At 40.1% G+C, this 18,648-nt stretch overlaps 1 protein-coding gene across 5 annotated transcripts in view; it reads right to left on the bottom strand.

Annotated features, from left to right (window-relative positions):
- znf536 (zinc finger protein 536) overlaps positions 1 to 18,648 on the bottom strand; it is a 178,305-nt gene that overhangs the window by 111,941 nt on the left and 47,716 nt on the right. For all 5 annotated transcript variants that reach the window (XM_052561460.1, XM_052561464.1, XM_052561462.1 and 2 more), the window contains exon 3: positions 4,892 to 5,006. The gene's annotated coding sequence lies outside the window, so the exon portion shown is untranslated. The remainder of the gene's footprint in view (positions 1 to 4,891; positions 5,007 to 18,648) is intronic.

Genomic DNA, 18,648 nt, shown 5'->3' with positions numbered 1-18,648 from the left:
CTACAAATCTATGAGCCTGAAGCCATTGGTGAATAATTGTTGAATAAAATGTTTGCTGTGCTTCACACTCTCTTTCACATTAATAAATGGAAAGCGTGGCCATGACTCCATCCAATCCACCAGCTTTTATAGAGTACTCCGGACCAGGCGCCCAGATGGAAAAAAAAACATCTCCACATTGCCACCCCACATGGCATTTAAACCACCTTCACCCCATTGTCTCAAACCAACAGAAAACCACACAGAAAGAGAGAGCCAGTGAAGGAAGAAAGAGCAGGAAAAGAGCGAGCCGCTGCCAAAAAAGAAGCCTGGAGAAAGTGGGAGAGAGATCCATTTTGTGTTTCGGTTAAACACTGATTTCATCACTGGACTAAAACACATAACTTTAAAAGCGAAATCAAATATTAAAAATGACAGGCGGTATAAGTATGGTGAGTGAGCCGGGGTCACGGAGGGAGGAGGCGCGGGCGGCTTGTCAGCCACTATCTGTCAGAGTGAATTAGAAACAATCAGGGGCGACTGAAAGGGAAGGTGATTGTTATTAAGCAGCGGGGCTGCGAGCAAGCTCCCCCAGATGTGGCCATGCATATAAAAGAACAGGAAGCCAGCAGTTTAATTCAGGAAGCGCTAGCGAACACGGCCTGCACAAAGGAGGAAGGAGGAGGGGGAGGGATGAGAGCAGGAGAAAAAGGCCTTTTGTTACTAATAAGCTGGAAGTTACTTTGATAACAGGCAAGGGTTAGGCACCGGAATAAAGGCGGCCCCCCTTCCCCTATGCGAGCGCTCACTTGTTTCATCCTCAATTCATATTTTCAGGAGGACAGGCTGCACCAGTCAGTCAATATCTGCGGGGGAATATAATGGGACTGGAGAAATAAGGGGTGAAATGTAGATAAGTTGACCTTAACAAGGGTGAGGAGAAGAGACAGCCACAGCCATATATCAATTACCCAGCTGCGATCACACTCTGATGATGTGGGAGAGGGTTCAGGACGGACAACCCCTCCCTCCTCCATCTCCTGACGATCCTCTCTGTCTCTCTTGCTCACTCTCTCTTTGCCACCAGCCCGTGGAAGCTCCTCTGAGGCACCCATCATGGTCGCAGATTGTCGTCAGGGGCGAAGGGGGGGGATGTGTACAATATGTTTTTTCAAAGGGAGCGGAGGCTTGATTTGAATGATAAGAAAAGACGCTAATCTGCCACGCTACGGCCTCAAAGGCACATCCACTCTGACAACACGACCCTCCCGCCACATGAGGAAATGCACGCTCGCACAAAGGGGCCGAAGGGGCCGAGGACTCCGTCGCACATGTCCAAACACAGCCGCCGAGCAGCTACAAACATCCGGCGCATCAAACATGGCTACTTTCACGCAACTGTGACAGCGGTGACACCGGGCTGCCAACTTCTCTGCTCAGAAACAGAAGAAACAGAGGACTTCGGATAGACGGCTCACTCTGATAGTTAGCGATCGTACAACGCGCTGTTAATATATGTAAGCTTGCATCACCCTACGTGGCGGAGAGAGTCTCTAGAGAGAGCGGTTTTGTTTGTTCTCCCCAGCCTGTCAAGAGAGACTGCTAACTTCAGCTATGCAAATACTTCACCAGCCGAAAAAAAAAAAAAGAAAAAAAATGAAGTGTCATTCGAAAAGTCTCTGTCTTTCTTTAAATGACGGCAACGCTTTGATTTTCAGCTTTCTTTGTAGTGTGAGATATCTATGGAAATTATCCTTGCCTTGAAATTTTTTCCTCTTGCTTTTTTTTTGTGATCCTGTAATAGCTATAACTGTTAAATAAAAGCCATGTTTTCTTCAGAGATAGAAAAGCAGCAGATTCAGGAACATGTCACCCGTCTCTGCTTTTTAAGCGTGATGTGAGGATCCGTGACTGGAGGGTTGTGGTGTTAAACATGCTATTGCTAAATATTACCTCAGGGAGTAACAGTGTATGTATATACAGTATATAACACCTGAGAGAAGGAGAGAAAGAGAGAGGGAGAAGTGAGGGGGAGTGGAGCATGTTACGAAAATCCAGGCGAGACACATATGGACTGATAGCGAATTAGCAGAAGAAAGGAAAAATGTTGGAGAAGTTTGGAGAGAATGAGAGAACAAAAGAAGGGTGGTTAGAGTGATAGTTCACCCAAAAATACAATCCTACATCCTTAACTCAAACATACTCTGTGGAACGCAAAAAAAAAGGAAATGTAGCAGAATGTCTGAGCTGCTCTTTTCCATACAGTGAAAGCAGGCAAGCTCCAAAAAAAGAGCAAAAATGCCTAATTAAAATGTATAATTCATGTTCTATAAATTTGGTCCTTATGGCTAATGTGCTCTACATCAAGTATTCTGAAGCTATAGTGAGCAACAGTTGTCACTATAAAGTCATTCACAGTGCCTCATGGGATTGGGTGGATTTTTTTTTGCAATTTTGTGATTGGTGGATTATTTTGGGGAGCAAAATTTACCAGGAATTCCACTAATAAAATGGGTATATATATATATATATATATATATATATATATATGAAGAAAATGAATGGGAATTTACCTTCGAGAACCCAAAGGCTTCATTCTATAAAATATATTTCTGTGAAGAACAGACTATTCACTGAAAATCTTTATTGACAGCTGTGGTCACTGTAAGGAAAATAGCAGCTAGGACATTTTGCTATATACAGCAAATATACTTTTATTAGTTTAAAAAAATTAAGAGGGTTGTTTATTCATTTTGGGTGACTGTTGCTTTAAGGAAAAAGAAGCAAGATTGTGAGATTGATAAAGTTACAATGAAGAGAGAGAGAGATGGTCCATGTAGTCCTATCGTCTCTTCTCCTCTCAGGACATGTCTTAGATTTCAGTGTGATTAGATAGTCAGGGATAGAGAGATGTTCTGAGGGAGTATTAGTAATTAATCACTACTGAAGCTGGGATTTCCACTCTCACTCTCTCATCTACACACACACAATGCTCCTTTAACCATTCAAGAAAACACAAAGAGAAGGAAGAAATACCAGAAAACTAAATAAATAGAAATAAAAATAGCAAAACAATACAACAAAAAAGCATTAAGCAGAGGCTTAAGAGGGAAACGGTTCGCTTTGTGCCATGTGCTAATTATTACCATGCACATAATGGGCTCCAGTCTCCTCCATAGATGATGTCTTAACACCTATCATTACTGAATGAAAGGGTGACCATAAAAAATAAATAAATAAAAAAGTGGCCTCCGCTTACAGCTCTCCTACCACCCCTTCACAATCTTTTTTTCTAATTTTTTATTTTTTTTATTTTCTGTACTATGAATAAATTTAGACCGTCCCGGACATGAAAATGTCAAATACCTAAAATACACCTAGGCTAAATAGCATATTAATTTTTAATGCTCCTTCATCCTATGCTGCTATTCTCATATCTAGTATGTCTGCCAACAGCTGTTGCAGGCTCTCTCGTAGGGGGATTTATAATCTATCTAAAAGTGTGCTGGAGCATTGTTCAGGAGGAGGAGGAGAAGACTTTATACACATAGGCTGCTTTTAGCTCTTATTTTCCCCTTAAAAAAAAAACCTAAATCATTACTGCATCTTTTCATTCTTTATTTTGATTTAAAGATCACACTTGTATTTATTTATTTTTTATTTTTTTTTATCCAAATATGCAAAGTGCAATACAATGCATGGAGATTTTAATCACGCATTTTAGCCCAATGATAATTTCTCAGGCTGGTTTTATTATTTAAAGTCAGTTTATGCATTCAGTTTTCCTTTAAACCCAGTCTTGTCATCAGCTTGTCACAGTAAGCTGTCATAATAAAATCTGCCATTAATTAAGCAAAGTTAAACAGTAAAACAATGTTGAAAATCAATCCATGAAATATTACAAAATATGTACAAGGTAACATAAAAATATATCCAACACTTATTCTGGGCTTATAAATATTTTAAATATCAAACTGAGAAGATGTATACAATTTAAAACTTACTCTGTCTTGACATATATGAGAACTGAAAACACATCAATCTTTCAGTTCAAATCTTCTGCCACTATAGCTTACTCTGGTCTGAATACACACTACCATTCCAAAATTTGAGATGATTGTTTATGTTTTTGAAAGAAGTCTCTTGTACTACTCAATATTTGTGGAAACTGTGATACACTTGTTCAGGATTCTTTGATGAATAGAAAGTTCATTTAAATGCATGTATGTGAAATATTTTGTAAATGTCTTCTTCTCTGTCACTTTTGATCAAATTTAATGTGTCCTTTTTTAAAGTAGTGTAGACCATATGTCACATTGTAACTGTAATTTTGTAACAAATTTGTATAATAAAATGTATAAAAATAATTAGATTTGATTTGTACTTACATACAAACCACTGCTAGTGAAAACACCCATGTAATCATCCTTTTATCTCAAAATCTTAGTTACTAGTTCTAGTTTCCTCTACCTATCAAATATAATTTATATGTATTGAGGCCTTTAAAAAAGAAAATGCATGGTGGCCACATATGAAACATGTCACTGTAAAGGCTTGAACCAGACAGAAGAGCAAATTGGAGAAGCAATTGCTCTAAATTGGTCTTTTATATGTCATTTAGGTGTTCGGCTTAAAGACACATCGCAGGAGAAGATTACAACTGTTCAGCACAAACCGTGCCACTTCAAATGGACTGTCTGTTAGGGATCAGACTCTGGGATCAGTTAATCTCATCCTGACACTGATGATTTGAGACCAGCGGGTAAGTGAGCATGCTTCATGTCTTATCTAAGGACCGCTCAAGCGCGCAGATCTGGGATCAGCGAGCTAAACGTATGTCCCGTATCTGGTCCAGGAGCGGTGTCGCGTTACAACTACTGAAGTAAGGGCCGTGAGGTGAATGTTCGCTTACCTGATCACTCTAACTGCATACTGGTCCGGGGCCCGTCAGGTTGAAGAGACCGTGACTCACCCCGCCACTGAGTCTGTACGGCAACAAGCGATGACAGCGGCGATGTGTCTTCACTCTGTCAGCAAGAAAGAAAGAGAGAGAGAGAGAGAGGATGTCAGGCCAAATGTAACAAATTCACTGAATCACAGCATTGGCGCAGAGGTCAAGGAAAAGCAGCCGAAAAAGGTTAAAGATGAAATCAAAGCCGCGGCTCAGAGCGCTGCTGAAAATCTATCCCAGCGAGGCAAGGCCACCGCTGACGCGCTCGGCAGACAAGAAGCTAAATACTGCACGCCACTCTGGGATCTTTCATTTTCAGCCGATCAATAAGGACTTATATTTATCAGGATTCCAAGCAGCTGCCACATCTGACAACCTCCACTTCATTTTCGCACTCCGCCCTCCCTCCCTCTTTCTCTCTCTCTCTCTCTTTCTCTAGCCATCTATCGTCCAGCCCGTCTTCAGTGGCCTCGTGCTAAATCGGGACCTATCGACCACCAAAGCGAAAAGGGGGGCCTGCAGTGTGGCATCAGTCCTCCCGTACTGCCACGTCCCCCTACTAATATTGGGTTAAGAAGCGTGCGTTTTGTCATTAGCCTGTTGGCTCGGGCCCATATCCCTGCACTCTTTGTTCCGCGGCACGCCATTGAAGCCTGCCAAGAAAATGGCGGCGTAAAACACGTACACTTCACCCCTTCATTTCCCCTGTGCGAGCGCTTCGAAAACGCAGATATATTTAGGGCAGAAAAGCAGGGGGGAATGAAGAAACTCTCCAATTGAAATCATTCACAGAAGCAGAAGATTTGCTGAGAGGGCGGAGAAGGCCGAGTTAAAATAGCTCAATCTCTAATCATCTGTACGACAATATTTGCTGTGAGGCATTCTAAATAGATTATCGCTGGTCCATCTGCCTCATCACTGATTTATAAGGCGTTAAGCTGCTTTCCAAAGGCAAGGACTTCCTTTGCAGCTACAGTGGAAGGATTCTTGTTCGAATCAGGGCCAATGGCAGCTAAACAAGCCCGCCGCTCACAGTAAAGGAGTTTCTGCTTTCAGCGAGTGAGAGAGGGAGAGGAAATAAAAATAGGACGGCACTATCCGGTTTGGAGTCGCCACATGAAGCAGTTTGAATCCAAAAATGTTCTATCTGAATTTTTTTTTACAAAGAGACAGGGAGGAGGGGAGGAAGTGAAAAACACACACACAAACATACACACACAAAACAAGGGACATCATTAACATATGAATACTGTATGCAAATGGTTAGAAGAGAGCAGATGTTGGCGCATTTAATTGACCTATATGTGAATTGCATCCAAACCTTCTACACAGAGTATGCTGAGTGTGACACTGGATGCCCGGCACTGGCTTCCTTACACAACACAAACAGGGAGGAAATGAGGGGAGGGAGCGTGCTTGAGAGAGAGGAAAAGAAAGAAGAGAGATAGAGATGTGTAAAGTGAGGCAGAGACAGATGAAGACAAAGAAACCCATGTCAGTAGACGGCACGGCCACAGAGATGCCCAAACTCCTTGCGTCTCTTACGGATGACATCACTGCGCCATACAGAAAATCGATCACGTTTTGGCCTTTGGGGAACATCAGCGTCGCTGACAAGTTATGAGCTGCAACCTATGTTTTATCCAGTTCATCTTCCTTAGCTCTTACTTGAACTCCTATACTATACTGTCGCTCTTTTTCGTCAAGAGACAAGGAAATAAAAAGAAACGGGGGGGAAAGGGGTGGAGTCACAGCGCTTCTGTTGCTAAGTTTTGCATGGGTGAACTATAAGAACCACAAATGCTAATTTAATCTGGGCTTTGCCCTTTCTTTCCCCCCTTCTCCCTCCTGCTCGGGAATGTCATTAAATTGTATTAAACAGCCTTTTGTCCACAGGGCAAGGACCACCCGATATATGATAATACATTAATGCCCTGGTGCTACAGCCACTGAGCTGAGACGCTCTTTAAGGCCGCAGGCTGAGCGGCAAACACATGGAGCGCTAGTCTGAGTGTGCGAGTTTGCATGTGCACAAGTGTGCACAAGAGAGAGAAAGAGAGAGGGAGGCTGGCTAACAAGTGTGACACATACTAATAGAAACATACCTAATAAATTACAAGCTTTCAGGGTCTGGCAAGCTGACATTTTCTCTGTGAGCGGGACAATTTCATATCTGCGGAGCAGGGGAGCAAATTGCATCACGTGGAGATTGGTGGAAGATTAGCATAAAAATTAACACTTAAATTTCAGCTTATTGTCAAGCCTTCGTCTGCTCTTTCTGCAAAACCAACAATCAATTCCTCTTAGAAATCTGATTAGCTTCCATGATGCTTATTATCCTAGTCATCTTCCTGCATCGTCGTCCAAGACTCCTGGACTATTTGTTAGAACAGAATTAAGAGGCTGATCAATCCATAGGTGTCTCTCATACTCACATATCTTTTTGCACAATTTATTTTTGTCCAGCCCTTTTATCAGCAGTCTCTCATTAAACACGCTTTTTAATATGCCATAGATCGCAGAGGAGTATTTTACATTTAGATGGTTTATTATTTACATGTTAAGCCCAGCTGATGCAGCTGAAATAAAAAGCATTGAGTGCAAAAAAAATTTAAATAAATTTGTTCCATTCTGTTTCGACATTTTTCTTTCTTTCTTCCATTTTAAGCTTTTCAGTGAGATTATTACATTATTTTGCATTCAAATAGCTCCAGAATTTAAAATATCTGAATTAAATAATGATAATAATAATAATAATAATAATAATAATAAAGATTTATATTAATTTATTAACTTAATATTTTAATACTATTAATTTAATATTTTAAGAAATATATCAAGCTATGTCGTTTTCGTTAAATAATAATAATAATAATAATAATAAGGAAGATAATTATTATACATTTACTACTAATTTATTTAATGTTTTAAGAAATGCAGCAAATGACATAGCTTAAATGTTTGTGCTCAACAACAACAACAACAATAATAATAATAATAATAATCTTAAAATATTTAATAAATGAATAATAATAATAATAATAATACATATTGTATTATTATTATTATTATTATTATTATTCATTTATTAAATATTTTAAGATTTGCATCAAACTACATAGCTTAAATATTTGAGTTCAACAACAATAATAATAATAAAATAATAAAGACAATTATCATTCATCATTTATATTATTAATTTATTTATTATTTTAGGAAAAAAAGTAAATTATATACTTCAACACTGTAACAGGACATGATGTTATTTTTTTATATTATTTTTATTATTATTATTATTATTATTATTATTATTATTAATAATTACAGCATATCCTGTTTTTAATTTGTTAAAGCCCGATGGTATAAGTGCTCCATTTTCATAATCTCCATTTCCTCCCTCAATTCCGGCATGTGTAAAGTCACAGTATTCATGTTGACTCTTTCGGTGAGAGCTGTGAAAGTCATCATGCATTTTCAAAAGCGTTCATACTGCTGTAGTGAAATATCTGTCAATACAGTCCTATTAAAATCACTGCACAAGTATGTCGTGATGAGCAGCGTGCGCTCTGGGTGGCTTTCCAGGTGGAGAGAGAGGGGCTTCATTTTGTTTAAACAAATTCTATTTCATCGCATCCAGATGTCTTTAAGCGCAGTCCGTTCTCCATGTGCACACTCCAAGATCCACAAAAAATGTATACAAACATTTATTCATAACGGCATGCCTCTTCTCAGACTGAAGAGTTGTCATGGTTCCCTTGACTCCGTTTCAGGGGTAAACTAAGTATAATGTGCAGCAAAAACAGTGTAACGTGATTAGCAGGAGCACGCCGCTTCTGTGACCGGGTTCCTTGTTCTCTAGCCAGGCGTTTAAGCTGGGAACGTGTGCTTGTCGTGTGGCCCACAAAAGCTGATTGGGCTCAGACCTTGAGGAGGGTCAAGACTGCTCGGACATCCCTGTTGCCGTATTACCTGGAATTCTTGGACTTTATTAGGAAAAGTAAGAAGTACAAGTGAACATATGACATGGATGTCATCAGCTCCTGCTATGCAGAGGTCCGTTTAAAGCAGTAATCCCCCACAAACTTGTTTTGTGTCTCTCTTTCTAGTCCTGCCTCCTCCCTGTCCTCTATTCTTATGTTAACATGGATAACAGGAATGGGCCACCCAGCAGTGAACTTTAAATCTTAAGTCCATGCTCAAGGAAAATAATAAATTTCTCGCCATGCCCTGATGAAACTTAACTCACTTCAAACTTTATGTGTGGGCCCTCTATAGCTCTACCAATACATCTGCTGACTCCTTAAAGAATATTACTTTTCACATGGTTTAAAAATAATAAACGTGCACTTAGCCGAGCTGTTTTCTCATCCTAATGCCACACAATGGTGGGGAATAATTCGAAAGTCTTTAAGTTCAGAGTAAACACTTTGTTCCTTTGTTGATTGTACAGCTATTTTGGCTTCTTTCTTTCTCTCTCTCTCTCTTTATCTCCTTCTGAGCTTGTTGTGTTTTTAGTCTAAACAATACACCCTTCCTTCACATCTGAGCAACACACCTCACTGCCGTTTAATAGGTTAAATCCCGTAGAATGGAGAGTCATATTTTAAACCGGTGGTTTATTTTTATGAGCGGGTGTAATTAACGCAGCATGTCCTATCTCTTAGTCATCGATGCCAAGGTCGCTATTTAAACAACTTTATTGTGAAATGTTTGCATTCTCAGCATTCGCCAGGCCACACACAGATTATTATTTCATACTTCTCAGCGATGCTCCGAAACGTTTATGCTTTCCAATGGTTATTGTTTTTGATTACGGCTCTGTGGATGAATCACTCTTGGGGAGGACTGACTAGAAAACATGTTTACACAGGGCCGAGTATGAACCTGAAGGCCTCGCTCAGGCCAAATGAACACTCACCACCTGATTTATGAAGTAAAGATTAAACTATTTATGTGCAAGCAGCCTGAGTTGTTTAATTTCTCTGCTTTAGGCCTTCGCTTTGCTATTTAGATTTTAATTTTTTGTTGTTGTTGCAGAAGTACACACATTAGACTGTCCAGTATATTTGTTGCAATGGAATATGTGAATAAGCATTAAGGAAGAATTGCAAAAGCCTTGTTAGTTACCAGAAATGTAGTTTTAACTAATATCTTATTGCATATTATTATTATTACTACTACTACTACTATTATTATTATTATTATTATTATTATTATTATTATTATTATCATGCCATTACTATACTGTATACTAAAAATATAACTTAATAATAATAATAATAATAATGCATATTATAATACACATTATTATTTTGCATGTAACAACAAAAACAATAGTAATAATAGTAATAATGTAATAATAATAATAATAATAATAATAATTGAAGGAGGCATTATAATGATGATTTGCTTTTAAACTAAAATATTGCGAGAGAGAAAAAATCGAAAAAAAAAAACAATTTTATTTATACATGAAATACAGTTGGGACAATTAACAAAAGAAAAAAATCTGCCCTCATTTTATGATGGATTTAAGTACAGCAGAAACTGAAAACGTATGAAATATCACCAATTTGTCCAATATTTAATACAAGTTACAACTGGTGCCAAACGTGCAGGTGTATAAGAAAAAGTCTACAAATCTTTCCAAGTACCCCACTGGAACCTGATTAAGTACCCCCTGGGGTACGCATACCCCTGGTGGGCTTTACATTGTTAAAGACAGAAATGAAATATGGCCTTGAAGCCGCAACACCGAGCTAGATCAGATGGCAGAGCAGATGTGTTTTAACAATGCCTCCTCAATGATGCGCCCTGTGCCACCACAAACATTTGAAGACTTTCATTGTTACACAGGTGCTTTCTCAGAGAGCACAAGACAACAGAGCACCAGAGGCACGCGCCACCCCGACCACACCATTCACACATAATAAACCTCATGCTCGAGTCTCCAGGGTGATGAGGTGGGATAGCTGAGATGGACGCGACAATCTGTGAGCTAACCACACTTCGACATATGGTAAAGGTCCACAGGCCTCCCTTAATCTGTCTGTCAAACCGGCTGCTCTGTTTCCCCGCTGAAACATGAGAGCATTGCATGTACCAGCAGCAAGACCAATGCTGGCGTACACTATTAACTGAGTATAATGATAGTTTATTCTTTCACGCCTAACGTTTTTCCCTTTTCAATGAGTTTTGAGGTCCTGCCGGTGGGAATTACCTCATGAGAAGCCCTGAAAACCCCAGCACATAGCCTCAAAGCATGATATCCCTTCATCGCCTTGCCCGTTCAGAGCAGCTTCAGGCTGTGCAGTGGCGTGCAGATGGGACTTCAGAGGTCTGTCATCTTTTGATTAAGAAAAGGAAATGATTTCACTTTAAAGACATTCCTCATAGCCACCACAGCCACAGCATAGACTCTCTGCTACTCTCATTCAGTCCGCATGCTGTGCTTCTTTCCCATGCACTATATGCTGTTAAACTTTAGGATGACTGTTACCTGTCCGCCTATAGCTGTCAGGAGAAGGACAGTAAAAAAGCAAGCAAACCATTTCAGGTTAACATGAGAGAGAGCGATTCCATCCATGCTTTTATTGTCAGGCTCTTACGAATCAGCTCAGGGACCTGACCTTGGGTTAAGTGGGGCACTGTGCCATTTCTTCATGACCTCAGGCTTGTTAAGCGAAGAGATAGGGAGTCTGGGAGCACGGGGGGAGGTCTCAGAGATTGAGACGCAGACATGGAGCTCATCCATAAACCCGCCGAGACAGACTGAGAAGCGTCTCGCCCGTCACATTAAAACGTCTCTCAGCAACACATCTGCACATGAACTACAAATCACGCCTGGCCAGTGCTAGAGCTGTCGGGGAACTGTAAATGTTTCAGGAGACACAGATAAAAAACTCACTGACCCATCGCTAGGGTCCCTGTGTGAGTCCGGTCGTGTTTCCAGACTTTGATTTCTCTGACTGCATATGAAAGCGCCGGCCAAGCATCTGCTGCCTGAGCTCTGATCTAATACTTAGCGATGACGTCTACATCATATGAGGATTTTATCGCAGATATCCGTGGATTGGTTTACATTACGTAGTATGAAAAATAATTATATAGCCCATTAAAATATTAATGTCATATTCATCATAACCACAATATTAATCATAAAATTACAAATGACTTAGCTCCCGACACTTCATAAAATTGTGAAATATTATTACAATTTAAAATAATGGTTTATTTATATGTATTTTATTAGTTTATTACTGCGATGGCAAAGCTGAATTTTCATCACATGATCCTTCAGAAATCATTTTAATATGCTGATTTGGTGAGTTTGTGCTGCTTTTGTGGAAACTATAATGTACCCCAAAACATTTCTTATTATAATGCATTTTGTAAATTGAATGTTGTGCTGATTAATATTTTATTTGTTTGTTTGTTTGTTTGTTTGTGTGTGTGTGTGTGTGTGTTTATTTATTTATTTATTGTGAAAAATAGGATGCATTTTTTATACAAATATTTTTATAGTTATTTGTATTTATTTTACATTTATATAAAATGACATTATTTGCAGCCACATTTGATCAATACTTGTCAAATATAAGTGTTAATTTAATAAAAGTATAACGGTTGCACTTTATTTTACAGTACGTGTACTTCCATGTACTTATAGTGTACTTACAGTGTATTTATCTAAGAAAGTTCTGGTAATACAAGGTAACTACATGGGGTAGGGTTAGGTTTAGGGGTAGGTTCAGGGTTAGTACCTAGTTATTACATAGTTATTGTAATTACTATAATAAGTACATAGTATGTACATGGGGAACAGGACTGTAAAATATTTTATTTTACGTAATACAACTGAAAAGAGAAAAAGGAACTGGGAAACAGGAAATGTCATGAGCCGAATTCAAACTCTTGCTGCCTGCACACACACTACAGTTCAATGCACATATGCCAATTGCTATCATCTGTCTACTATTATACCTCACACTCCCTCTATTATCTAAGGGATCGAGCCATGCAGGTGTCAGAGCTGAAGCTGAGACCACCGGCATGTTAGTCCCTCACCTCGGTCCAGGAGAAACAGATCGAAGTGCTTACCTGCCTGCTGCCGACTAGGCACTTTACACACCAGGACAACATACTGAAACCAGAACCACCTCAACAAGAAAACTCAGTGGTGTTGAGTTCACACACTGATTGTTGTTTGTCTAATAACACATAGCATAGTGTTAGCTGGTGAAAATATATGTTTGAGGCACATGTCCAGCTCACACTAAATGACAGACCAGCGTGTCTTTGAGTCACTTGCTCGTGTGCCCTATCGATTGCACATATTATTCAAACATTCTCAATATTTAATCACGAGCACAGACCACACTCTGCAGTACACTCCCAAACAAACTGTCCTAAACAGAAAGGTTTCATAAGTACTCTCCCTTGCAGAAACACACACAGGTGTACAGTACACTTGTGAGAAACACTCCCTCAAACTCATCTTTCTACTGTTGAGCGACCCACAACACACACACACACACACACACACACACGGTTTATGAGAGCAGGCCATCTAAGAATCATATAACAGGCCGCACACACATGAAACTAATTAAACATTATCGCACTTCCTGTGACAAAACATTCATTAAAGCTGCACACACACCCATGCAAACACACGCGTGCGAGTACACACTTCACATGCCCACCCAACCCACGGCAGCTCTGTTTGACCTTGCGCTGCCATATTCATTACATCATTAAGTTACCTCTTCATTAACTTTTCATTATTTATGGGGGCTTTTGGGGAGGGGGACCTTTATCAAATACTATCTTTTGTTGAGCTCACAAAGTGGAGGCAGACCCCCTCGAGAAATCGTCTGCCATGCCTCACTGCCAACAGGAGTATCAGCCTTGAACTCCAGCTTAAACCCAGCTCCCCAGACCAGGGACAAACACAAACGCGCAACAGAGATGGAAAAAGCGTTGTGCAGAAGAATTCCCTTTAAGATTACAGGCACAAACAAAGGCCAAAACGAACTGCGTAACTTCTTTAATAAGCAGCGAGGCTCTGGAATTAAAGATGGGTTTGGTTTGTTTGTTTTCAAATTAAAACAATGTTTCGCTTTTGCTGTTGTATTTCGGTTCCATTGTGTCGCCGATGTTTTGGAAAAAGAAATCAATAGACAATGCCATTTGAGTCATGCAAACATCGCTGACTACAGATAAACATATTTGTGTTCCCTACCCTTACACGAGCACCATTCTGTTCCCCAAGCGTATCGCGCTAGCTGTCATTAGCAAACCATCGGCCCCTCCACTGCCGCAGATTGCCTTTTTAAAAAAGTCTGGCTGCCGACCATTTCACATCGTTGGCCAATTATAAATGGCAAATCACAATCAAGCCGATTTTTCCCTTCCCCCCAGAAACACTCTACTCTGGCCTGGCTCCATGGCTGCTCTTGAATAATAGGGTGATAGCCCTTTGTGTGACAGCCTGCACGGGCGTTGGGTATTTTACACATTCATGTGACGGATCCTGGGCTCAAACAGGCCCGCTCTTCAAACGCCGCGTCGCCTCAGCCAAGTCTCTAGCCTTTCGCCGAACACACATCCGAACGCTAATAAATGGCTTCCTTCCCCAACCTATCCCTATCGGTCGGTATTAATCTGAGCACACCAGACAGGTGACAGCAATAAATGCTGCGAAAGTCTGCAAAGCCCCCCGAAAAAAGGAATAAGAAAGATGATTTCAGATCAATGCTGAAGAGGGATCGGAGACAGCGGAGGAAGCTATTAAAGTGTATTAGGGCCAAGCATTAGGCTTTGACTGATAGGGCCCTCACTGACTCCCAGTATCGTGGCCGTACAGCGCAGAGCGCATGTGTGGGTGTGCGTGCTGTGAGCTCTCTCTCCATCCACACTCCATCCCATGATCATTCGCCAATTACGGATAGCTAATGCATCCAGAGCCTAGAATCCCACCCCAAAAACGAGGGGGGAAACTCTCCAGAGACCCGCTAATAATATAACTTAAAACATGCTGAGAGAGAGCATTATGCGCAAAATGGAAATCAAAAAAGAAAAACAGTGTAATTTAAACTGGGGCAAGGCTGGAATGGGTTTAACTTACAAATGGTGAATTCTGTATCTTTTTATCTCTCTGTCACTCACTCACTCAGCCTCTCAGTAACACTAGCACCATGAACCAACACATTAGCCGTAGAGGGGGTCTGAAGGCTGCAATAGGAGTCCAGCTGTTGGCTGTGAAAGAGCTGAGGAGCAGGTTGGGATGAAGCGCTTTGTGTAGCTCACATGCATCCATTAAACACTGTAATGTCATTTAAAGTCATTTGAAAAGAAAGAAAAATACTGGGGATATCCTGACTTTTTTCTTCCTGTTAGGTGTTATGGATTTAGTCTCTCTCTGAATAATGTATTCATAACTAGATCACTTTAAATGACACTTTACGAACTAAATATCCTTATATTTTTATATATTCTTGGTAATGGTGTTTTGAACAAATTTTGAACATTTATTTCTCTATGGCTGCAACATTCATCCAGAAAATGCCACCGAATGAATAAATATTTTCAGTTATCAAATTCAAAAGATTTGATCTCCTTGCGATTAATCAAATTCTACACCATTAATAGCGCACTAATTGTGAAATTCGATTTCGCAAAGAGTTCAAGCTGGTCGAGCGAAATTGCCACACTGACCAACATGAAAACTGCTTGATTTGACAATATTCTCCCCACCCACAAAAAAAACAAAACAAAAACAAACACCACATAATGATAAACAAAGGCATACTAAAGGCTATACTAGTATCATATTAAAACTCAGAATACGAAAGTGAGAGTATAAACAAATTATACCTGAACAAATGTTTACTTTTTTGAACAGCTTCTGTCCTCGAAAAGAAATAAATAATAGACTGAGAAACAGTTAAGTCCAGTGTTATTGAACTGTTGATTTGTTAATTATAAGCAGTTAAATAGAGTGACAAGCCACTGTTTATATTATCTGCCCTACTATCAGAAATGAATAGTGTAGAACTTCTAAAGGGCCAAGAATAATGAATTAAAAAAGTCAATCTCTCACTAACACACTCAGACAAAAGCCCTTCTCACTCTGCTTGACGATATGCCCTAAGACTATGTTTTCCAAGCATCCGGCTTGCTGAGAAGAGGTGTGCTGATATATTCTAATCAGTTCTTCAGCCCGTCTGATCCAATGGTCTGTGTCCCTATTTGTCGTTTTATCATCAAATTGCTCAGTAGAACAGAATGTTACCGTCCTCCCTCAGAATGCCTGCGCCCCTCGCTCCGATTTTTCCTCAGCAGGCTGAATAATTATCTGTTGTTATGATTTTTCTTCCTCTCACCATCATTCTTAGTTTCTTTCATCGGTATGAGTTTCTGAATTTTTGTGGTGCTGTAGCTTTAGGACATTAAATCAAGTGTTAAATCCAAATAAGCAGGTGCAAATGACAAGCAGAGAATGTAAAGCATGTGTGTGCGTGCGTGTGTGTCAACCGCAAACCGTCCCACGGTACGCCTTCTCTCTACACTTCATCTACAGCATTATAAAGTCACATGAGGATTACTCATCTGCTTCTCCTCTTCCATCTACCTCTCTCCTCCTCTCCTTCTCCATGTCTGCAGAGTGCTCAGTCATATTCCGAGACATAATCCAAGTGAATATTGGAGAGTGGTGGCGGAGTTCAGATTGGATCTGTGTAGCGCTGACAGACTACATCATCCGGGAGGGCCTCTAAGCCCCAGTGAAATAGTTGTGTCTGCCGCACAGTATTACTGTCATGCTCCTCAATGTGTGTCCCCCTCCCTTACAAGCAGATGCTCCCAGACCCATGGACTGTGTGAATGTACAATATTTATATAGAGAGACATGTATTCTGAATATCCATTTATATATATATATATATATATATATATATATATATATATATATATAGTAATATAGTTCAGAATATATGTTCAGATTATCATTGTTTTTTACATTTTATATTTTTATATCCTAAATTAAAAATGAATAAAGACTGGATCTGGGGCAAGAATACAACAAAATAATTTAAATACAAAAGGCAAAAAATATGTAAAAATTTTTGCAAAACAAAATTACAAGAAAAAAGTAATAGCAAGTCTGCATAGTTGTCTTTGACATGACATTCTAATTGAAAGTGTATTGTTTGTGAAGAAACAAATGTTTGGTTATATAAACACAACCTTTAGTACACTGTAGGTGTTGCTAACATTCTTATGTCTCTGGGATATGATGAGGTAAGAAAACCACATTGCGTTAAGACCAATAGAAGCTCTATGTCTGTTACCCGAATTACAAATGTTCTCTTGGCTTACAGAGTTTCCATTTCCTCTTTGAGTCAGTTTGATCAGTTAATAACATTAGATCACTTCAACTCTCCAGCGCCTGTTCCCCCACTTTGAATCCCCTCAAGGTGGAACTATTGAAATGATACGGAGTCACTTTGAAGGGAGGCGGTTTGCTGGAGTGGGTGTTACTCCAATGTACGTGATTACTCATGAGCGAGTGCTGAATATGTATGCATGAGGATAAATGATGTCATATCACATTAGTATAGAGAAGAGGGACAAGAGAGGAGAGAGAGATGGATGGAGGAAAAGAATAAAGCAGAAGGAAAGAGGGAGGGGGTCTGTAGGGAGAGTGGCGGAGGCTCTTGGGAAAGAGGACAGTGTGTCATATGAGCTTCAGAGTGAGAGGCCTTTATCAAGCGAGGCATGAGCCGCAGTTGAGACTGTCCCGCGCAAATATGGCAACCACCTGCTCACCATTGCTCTGTGTCTGCAAAGAATTAATTTGGAGTTTAGGGTAATTGTAACAAAAATACAAAATCTGGCCACGTCACATTCATTTCTCTCGGCCCGGCGGCGTTTAATTTGAAACAGGTCTTTTCGAGGGATGCTCGTTCTTTTCTGCGGGGGATTGCAGCAGGTTATTTGCTCGGGAGAGACAGCCAACAAGCGCTTATATCCTGTCCGAGTCGCCTCATACCACTCCGGCTTCACATTCCACACATTGCGGATAAATGCGGAGGGCTGTGCCAATGTTGCAGCTGCGTGCAAATCACAAACCTTTAAGGATGTACTTTAAGGAAGCAACTGGCCTATCGAACAGTTGTCCACATCTGTGTGTGTGTGTTTGTATATCACTGTGCGATATTCTTCTAAACTAAGCACCATCAGTGTCTCTCTGTATGATTGAAGGTGTTGACGTGATGCTGTGTGTGTGCATGCATTGGGAAAACCAACTGAATATTTCATCATGCATGAGCGTGTGCGCGTGTGATTGAGTGTGTGTATATCTCCTGATTGAGATTGGTTTGACTGGCTGGGAGGGAACAGATGTCAGCATGTGTCGACTGCCAGCAAGACTGAACAAAGCCAATCGCATCGTCTCCCTGTCCAAGAGCACTTAAACAAGGGACCCGCAAAACCATGGCCTAATATTAGCTGTCAACAAAACATACAATAGCACACATGTGTGCTCACACATAAAAAAACTAGCATCTAAACTTTTCCATTTGCCCAGAATGGATTTGGAAATGCAATCAATTGGCATTGTTCGCGGAACCAAGCTCACAGCGCGCAGAATTTGTTACCGTTCCCTATATTGTTGTTTACTAGGTAGCACTCCTGTGTGACCGCATGATTAATTA

The sequence above is a fragment of the Carassius gibelio genome, chromosome B7 (assembly GCF_023724105.1).
Source record: "Carassius gibelio isolate Cgi1373 ecotype wild population from Czech Republic chromosome B7, carGib1.2-hapl.c, whole genome shotgun sequence".
Classification (NCBI taxonomy): Eukaryota; Metazoa; Chordata; class Actinopteri; order Cypriniformes; family Cyprinidae; genus Carassius; species Carassius gibelio.
The sequence above is the reverse complement of the archived record's forward strand: the minus strand, read 5'-3'. Positions and strand labels throughout refer to the sequence as shown.